Source organism: Rhincodon typus, chromosome 49, assembly GCF_021869965.1.
Source record: "Rhincodon typus isolate 14 chromosome 49, sRhiTyp1.1, whole genome shotgun sequence".
Taxonomy (NCBI): domain Eukaryota; kingdom Metazoa; phylum Chordata; class Chondrichthyes; order Orectolobiformes; family Rhincodontidae; genus Rhincodon; species Rhincodon typus.
In genome coordinates this window covers 3,744,989-3,754,052 of record NC_063380.1, presented here as the reverse complement: position 1 = coordinate 3,754,052, position 9,064 = coordinate 3,744,989, and positions in this window count along the sequence as shown.

Genomic DNA, 9,064 nt, shown 5'->3' with positions numbered 1-9,064 from the left:
TGTCCCATTTGCCAGTATTCCTCTAAACCCTTCCTATCCATGTAGCAGTGGGGGGGCGGTGCTGGAGAGGGGGCGGGTTTACTCCTTACCCGCATCTCTCCCTCTTAGTATGGTGTAGGACTCGACGAGATCGCCTCTCGTCGTTCACAACCCCAGCGAATATGGGGGCCCAGTTTCTCCACCCCGGCAGTCCCACCATCCTGGGGACAAAGTCTGGCGAACCTTCTATGCAGTCCCCCTGCGGCACTGAGACAGGGAGGCCAGGACTGCACGTAGCCCTCTGAGCACGCTTTTTTTAAAAAAATTGTCTTCGCTGCATGGGAGGGTGACGGGTGAAACTGCTCGCTGTATGTTTCATGAAAAAGTCCACCTGACAATCAGCTCCTCTTCTATATAAAAATTCTGCACAAGGTCACCTTTGTATGTTTAAACGTTGCTGTTTGAGAAAACCTCGATATGATTTTTATCAGACTGAACCAGCTCACTTTTCCCTGCGTTCTATTTTCCCTGCCACGTTCAGCACGCCTGTCCAAACGCAGCTTTTCCTGAAGCCCACCTGACACTCCTCGCACCCCCCCTCTCTCAAAACGCCAACCGTTTGCTCCCCCACTCTGTTCTCCGTCTCCCAGCCCGCAGTTAATCCACGCCCACGCATAACCTTCGTTACCATGGGCGCTTTCGTCTTTATAAACAGCCTCCCTTGTCAGGGACCATACCAACGTTACAATGAGATCTTGATCCATTGGGTCAATGGGCCAAGGAGGGGCAAGGGAGTTCAATTTGGATAAACGTGAGGTGTTGCGTTTTGGTCAAACAAACAAGGACAGAGCTTACACAATTAAAAGTAGGGCCTTGGGTAGTGCTGTAGAGAGGCCTGGGGGAGGGCTGGCTCAGGGATATAATTCTTTGAAGTTTGTGAAACATATAGACAGGGGGGTTGAGAAGGTGTTTGGCACGTTTGACTTCATTGCTCAGTCCTTTGAGTATAGGAGTTGGGGACATCATGTTGAGGTTATACAAGATGTTGGTGAGGCCCCTTCTGGAGCATTGTGTCCAGTTCTGGTCGCCCTGTTATAGGAAGAATGTTATTAAGCTGGAGAGGGGGTCCTTTAGCTGTCCAAGGATTGTCTGAAGATACCTCGATCCTTTCAACGAATGGGCAACAATCCTTCTACTCCTCCAACGATTGGCTCAAGACCTGAGAATCCCTCTGATGATTGGCTGCTGACCAGGAAATCCCTCTGATGATTGGCCCACAACCCTTCAATGATTGATGATTCCCCAAATCCTTCAATGATTAGCTGAAGACCTCCAATTGCTCCAATTACTGGCTCTACACCCCACCCTGATCTCTCCAATGGTCGACAAACCCTCAATCCCTCCAATGATCAATAAACCTTCAAACTATCCAACGATTGGCTGATGATCCCTCAATAGCACCAGTGATGGATTGAAGACTCTCCCAATCTCTCCAACGACTGAAGACCCACCAAATTCCACCAACAATTGGCTGAAGACACCTCAGTCCCTTCAATGATTGGTTAAAATCCCTCAATCCTTCTTACGATTGGTTCTAGACCCCACTCCCCCAACCCTCAAATGACTGATAATCCCTTGATCCCTCCAATGATTGGCCAATGACCTCCACCTCCCCCCCCACCCGATCCTTCCAATGATTGGCTGCTGACCCACCCGATCCCTCCAATGATTGGCTGCTGACCCCCGATCCCTCCAATGATTGGCTGCTGACCCCCCGATCCCTCCAACGTTTGGCCGATGACCACCCCAGATTCCTCCAATGATTGGCCAATGACCCCCACTTCCCTGATCCCAATGGCCAATGAACCCTCCATCCCGATCTCTCCAATGATTGGCCGATGACCCCCTCCGCAAGTCCCTCCAATATACTGGCCGATGACCCCCTGCCCTAATCCCTACAATGATTGGCTGATGAAGCCCCCCGCTCCCTGATCCCTCCAATGATTGGCTGTTGAACCGCTCGTTCCCGCCAATTATTGGCCGATGAAGCCTCCGCCCCGATCCCTGCCATGATTGGCTGATGAAACCCTCTCGTCCGATCCCTCCATTGATTGGCTGGTGAACACCTCGATCCCGCCAATGATTAGCTGATGAACCCGCCGCCCCGATCTCGCCAATGATTGGCCGATGACCCCCACTCTCCCGATCCCTCCAATGATTGGCCGATGACCCCATCCCCAGATCCCTCCAATGACTGACCAAAGACCCCCGCCCAGGTCCCTCCAATGATTGGTTGATGAACTCCACGATCCCGCCAATGAACACTTCCCAATGATTGGCCGATGACCCTTGCCTTAGCAACAGGCTCCTGATTGGCTGAGGACGTTACCCCTTCCCCCACAACTTCACTGGGTGCACCTCCCCGCCTCAAACCACCAAAACCCTCACTTACCCGTCTCCCGTAGACACATAGAGACAGACAGAAAGGATTTGGGTGAATGGTAGAGGGCAAGAGGCAGGGATAGTGGGGACGGGCCGCTCCTGCCTCCCTTCAAGCCCTCAGCGCCGCCGCCATCTTGGTGAGGATTGACCCTTCCCCGCCCAGTGTGTGAGGAACAGCCAATCGGGGCGCTGGGAACGTCCTTCTCCTTGACGGGCATCCAGTTATGGCCAATAGAAAGAGTCTGACGGGACTACATCTTATGATCGACGTGCAATCAACCAATGGTAGTCCGGGCATCCACAGATACGGTGTTTGATTGGCTGAAAGGGGCAGCCCAATAGCATCTCATTTTGCGCCCACGTTGAGTGGGGGTGGATCAAACCACCCAAGGGTCTAGGCCCCAAACTTCCTGCTCCTCTGATGCCGCTTGGCCTGCTGTGTTCATCCAGCTCTACACCTTGTTATCTCGGCTTCTCCAGCATCTGCAGTTCCTACTATCTCTCACCCAATAGACGGGTGGGAGGGCGGGTCCAGGGTATTGACGGACGGGGGCGCTGTCCAATGACCGAATAAGGCGTTCCACGGTGGGGGGTACTGGACCAATGGGGGGGCTTCGGATGGCCGTTATGTAAATTAGGCGTGGAAAGGAAAAGGCGCAGACGGGTAGAGGCGGCGGGACTAAACCATGACGGACGGTTGGCGCGACCAATCGGAATCCGAGTGACGCAGACACCGGCCAATTAAAGAAGGGAATGTGCGAGTGGGCGGTAACAGCATCCACGATTGGATTATATGTGTTGATGGACGCATTGGTTCGCCCAAACAACGGGGCGCTGCTGCGGTGATGCAGAATTGGGGCGGGACCTGGAAAGTGCATAGACAGAGCGGTGCACCGACCAGCGCCGGCATCTCATAGGGACGGGGACCTGAAGGGTGAGATTGTAGCTGAAAGAAATCAATGTACATAAATCTTTTCGTTTTGCAAAAGTACAGGTCGATATCGATAATCAATTATTAACTCGAGTGAAAAGAAATGTCATCGCTTGGGCTACCGGGGGTTGTAGTCCCTCTGGGCGGGTGGACCTTTACACTCCGCCGCGAGGCTACCGGCAGCTAAAACTACAACGCCCAGAATACCCTGCGGCGATGGGTCACGTGCGCCCAGCCTCGGCGAGGCCTTCGGAATGTGTGCGGAACGCGCATGCGTCGTCTCTTATCACGTCGAGACGAACGTCCGGTGCGCAAGGTCGCACGGGGGATGTAGTCAGCCCGGCTCCTCTTAAACACCAGGCGGGCACCTGTGGAACTACAACACCCGGCATTCTCCACCTCCCCCCCCCGCCAAGGAAGTAGGGAGATGCAGATATGTCAAGGTGGTGAAGCTGAGATGGAGACGTACAGCCCATTGGGCTCTGCTCTGGTCAAAAAACCACCATCTCGCTTCTCTCATTCCATTTTTCTAGCACTTGGCCCATTTTGCCTTGCATTGCAAGTGCCCGTGTAAACATTTCTTCAATGTTATGATGGCTTTCTGCCTCTATCACCCTCTGTACCCCGATGGATCACCAAAGGTTGCATATCTATTAGACAGGCATATGGATGATAGTATAAGGTAGCGATGGAGGTTAGATAGACCTTAGACAAGATGATCAGAGGATTAGATAGGGTGGACAGTGGGAGCCTTTTTCCTCGGATGGTGGTGGCTAGCACGAGGGGACATAGCTTTAAATTGAGGGGTGATAGATATAGGACAGATGTCAGAGGTAGGTTCTTTACTCAGAGAGTAGTAAGGGCGTGGAATGCCCTGCCTGCAAAAATAGTAGACTCGCCCACTTTAAGGGCATTTAAATGGTCAGTGGATAAACATATGGATGATAATGGAATAGTTTAGGTTAGATGGGCTTCAGATTGGTTTCACAGGTCGGTGCAACATCGAGGGCCGAAGGGCCTGTACTGTGCTGTAATGTTCTATGTTCTATGTTCTATTACTTCAGGGGATAGCACCACTGAATTTGTTGTTCCAGTGCACCCAGTGTGGTCTAACCAAGTTCACCATAACTTCAGGGGAGGCAATGGCCTGAAGTATTGACACTGGACTATTAACCCAGGTTCAAATCCTGCCACATGGCAGATGAATTCAATAGAAAAATCTGATGACAGTGAACTGATTGTCGGAAAAGCCAATTACGAATATCCTTCAGGTCTTACTTGGTCTGGCCTCCATGCGACTCCAGACCCACATTCATGTGGTTCTCAACTGTCTTCTGGGTAGTTAGGGATGGACAACGAATACTGACCCAGCCAGTGATGCCCTAATCCCATCGATGAATAAAAATTCTCTTCTTGAATTTGATCACTCTTTCCAGATGAAACTGGGGTGATTATTGTTTTGATATTTTGATGGTGCTAACACTGCACACATCTCTCTGAAGGTGTGTGTTTGTGTTTGTGTGTGTGTGTGTGTGTGAGAGATACTGACAGTGTTCCCAGGGGAGATTCTGACCATGACCGTGCGTGCCCTGTTCCTGGAAGAAATTGGCTGCAAGTAACATTGAGATATGTAATAGCTACGGAGTGGGACTTTGGGTCCACTGTTTGGCACTGGAGAAGCTGAGACCATTGCAGTTGGAGGAGTCAAGGTTTTTGGGAGGTGGGGGGAGGCAGAGATTGAGTTCCCGGGCAGAGATTGAGTTCCCAGTCGGAACTCGGAAGAAGGCCCTTTGGCCCATGCTGGCCATCAACACTATCCCATTTCCCAGCACTGAGCCTGTAGCCTTTGCAATGTTCTGGTGTCTCCAGTTCTCGTCTAAATACGGGTCTTGAACATGCCCCCACAGTTATTGTCCCCTCTGTTAAGGAGAGAAATGTTTCTCCCCATCTCGAATGCACCCCCTGCCCTCGGCCTTCTTTGCTCCAAGGAAAACAATTCCAAGCAGCATCCTAGTGAATCTCATCTGCATCCTCGCCAGTCCAATCACATCCTTCCATTAGTGGGGGTCGGATAGCTCAGGAGGCTGTGTAGCTGGTATGAGGCACAGAGCTGGTTCAGTTCCTACTCCAGCTAAGTTATAGAGTCTTACAGCACGGAAAGAGACCCTTTGGTCCAACTAGTCCCATTTACCTGCGTTCGGTCCATATCCCACTAAACCATTCCCATTCATGTTCCTATCCAAACTTCTTTTAAATGTTATAACTGTTGCTGCATCTACTACTTCCTTTGGTGGTTCATTCCACACACGAACCACCCACTGTGTGAAAAAGTTGTCCCTCAGGTCCCTTTCGAATCTCTCCCCTCTCACCTTCCTCTCAGAATCTCCTCCAATAACTCGCTCACCACTGATGTCAGACTCTCAGCTGCATTGTTCCCAGGCTTCTCCTCATAGCCTTGCCTAAATAAAGGCACATTAGCCATCCTCCAGTGCTCCGGCACCTCACCCATAGCTGTAGATGATACAAATATCTCTGCTGGGGCCCCGCAATTTCTTCCCTAACTTCCCACAACGATCTGGGATACCCTTGATCAGGTTTCGGAGATCTATCCACCTTTTATGTTTTTTTAGCACGCTCTTTTCTGTAATATGGACTGTTTCAACACATCAGTATTTATTTCTCCAAGTTCCCTCGTCTCCACAGTAAAAACTAATGCGAAATCTCTAAGAGGCCCTCTTTGTTCTTTTGCTCGTAATGTACTTGTAGAATCTCTTTGGATTATCCTTCAGCTTATCTGCCAAGGCTATCTCATATCCCCTTTTTGCTGTCTTGCTTTCTGTCTTAAGAAAGCCCCAACATCCCTTATACACTTCCAGAGATTCACTTGATCCCAATTGTCCATTCCTAATACATGACTCCTTCTTATTCTTGACTGGAGCCTCAATATATTTATTTATCCATTGTTTCCCTAATCCTACCTGCCTGACCCTTCACAGGAACATAATGCCTCTGAACTCTCCTCATCACACTTTTGAAATCCTCCCACTTGTCAGTCGTCCCTTTACCTGCGAACAGGCTACTCCAAGCACCTTTTGAAAGTTTCTGCCTCACAGCATCTAAATTTGTCTTAACTCCAATTAAAACTTTAACTTTTACACAAGTCCTATCCTTTTCCATAGCTATTTTAAAAAGGATTAGAATTATGATCGCTGGGCCCAAGGTGCTCCCCCACTGACACCTCAGTCACTTGCCCTGCCTTATTTCCGAAGAGGAGGTCAAGATTTGCACAGTGACCCGCGTGTTAAACCACCACCAACTGGTTGTCCTTCCTTAATGAGAGAGCAGCCATAGGGTCATACAACACAGAAACAGACCCTTCGGTTCCAAGTTGTCCATACCGATCAGATACCCTAAATTGACCTACTCACATCTGCCATCATTTGGCCCGTATCCCTCTAAGCTCTTCCTATTCATGTCCCCATCCAGATGCCTTTTTAGATGTTGTAATTATACCAGCCTCCACCCACTTCCTCTGGCAGCTCGTTCCATTCACACGTCACCCTCTGCATGCAAAGGTTGCCCCTCAGGTCCCTTTAAATCTTTCCCCTATGCTGGAGGAAAAGAGCTTGACTATTCACCCTATCCATGTCCTTCATGATTTTATAAACCTCTGAGGTCACCCTTCAGCTTCCCACGCTCCAGGGAAAATAGCCCCAGCCTATCCAGCTTCTCCTTGTAGCTCAAACCCTCCAATCTTGGCAACATCCTTGTAAATCTTTTCTGAACCCTTTCGACATTTAACACCATCTTTCTCTGATTGAACAAGGCTGGGGTTGTGTTCCTTAGACCAGAGAGGGCTGAGAAGGTAGCTGGCAGGGTGTGGGGGACCTTATTGAGAAGTGCAAAGCGCTGAGGGGTATATATGCGGTAGATGGGGACAAGCACTTGCCCCTCAGCAGAAGGAGAGTGGACACTAATCCAAAGGAATGGCACAGCCTTGAGGGTAAGGGGCAGGGGGTTTGAAAGTGATTGAAATGTTGAGGGAAACGAACTACAATTCCCATGGTGCATGGCGCGATGACGCAACGGTCTGACCAATGGGCAAACGCAACGTTCCCGTCGGTGTCGAAGAGAACTACACCTCCCGTCAGGCGTTGCGCGGGAACGTCAGCGCGCCGGCCAACGTCAGGACGCTGGCACCACCCCCCCAAAAACCACACGCAGAGGAAAGTGATGGCGGCGATGACACCGACTTGGGACTCCCGGCTTCGTTGGCTGGCCTGCGGCCTCGGCCTGGCCCTGTCACTCTACGCCTACCACGTCGAGACATCCAAGGAACGGGACGCGGCATACCGGGCCATGTGCGACCTCAGCGAATCCGTCAGCTGCTCCAAAGTCTTCACCTCCCGGTGAGCACCGGCGCCGCAGGTGGTGGGCGGGTTTAGGAACCCGGTTGGTCGAGCCGGCCGTCCGTCATACGTGCCCCCGACAGTCTATTGGACAGAATGGCTATCCGTCACCGTCCCTCCCTAGCATTGGGCAGCGTAGGTATCTGTCAGTTCTGACCCCGCCCCTCAGCTATCCCATTGGTTGTCCTCACACTCGGTTCTGCCCCCACTTGTCGATTGGTCGATGCTGTTGTCTATCAGCTACAATCCCGCCTCTCTAGCTCTGCCATTGGTCTTCACTGCACGCCCTCCAACCTGGATCCATCCCCTCTTCCTTCATTGGTCGGCATGCATCCACCGTCCGACTAACGTCCCTCCCACTGCCTTTTGGCGTCATCGAGCGCCCGTCATACGACGCTCTGCGGTTGGCCAGCGCTCCCGTCAGTCACTGCCGCCTCCCGCCCACGGGCCGGAGCACGGCCGTGCCCGATTGGCTCGCCGCGTCGCCCTCCCGCCTGCCGCTCCCACGTGGGGCAGCGGCGCCTCCGACCCTCCCCTTTCCATTGGCCAGCCCCGCTGCCCGTCAGGCGAACTCGGGACGCTATTGGACGGTCCGTGCTCAAGGCCGCGGCCATTCGCGGACCACAAGGGTTCGGCCACGTTGCCTTTCCATGGCCACGCCCACCCGAGCCAGTTCATCAAGTCAGGTCCAAAAGTACAGGGACCCTCCCCTCCTCCCAGGTTATAGTGCAACAGGTTTATGTGAAATGCACCAACTTCTTGAGCCCTGCTCCTTCTCTAGTAGGTGTGGGTGAGAGGGGCAGTGTCGGAAGGAGAATTTAGAAGCAACAGGGTCATGGGACTGATGCGAACATATGGAATGAACCTAAGGGTCAACCTCTTTCTCTCTTCCCCCTCACTGACACCCCAAGGGTCTCCAAAATACCAAACGAACCCGTCGCACGATGACATGTCCCATCAATTTGTGTCCCTGCAGGCCTCTTGCGCTGGGAGCCATTCCTCTGCCCGGTCGTGGGGCCGCGCACACACACGCACTGAGAGACACAGGCTAATACAGTTTCACACACTCTCAGACACAGGCTAACACACAGTCACTCGCACGTTTACACGAACAGGCCCAACCCCACCCTCCAGGCAGAGTGGGCTGGCGGCCCACCCAAACATCCAGCCGGTGTTTACCTACCACCTCCTCCCCGAGCTCCCTCGGTGTGGAGGGAAGGCTGGCGAATGGGACACTCCGCCCAGTGGGCGTGGGCGCTGGCGCTGACGGTGCCTCTTTCCTCTTGTAGGTGGGGCCGGGGTT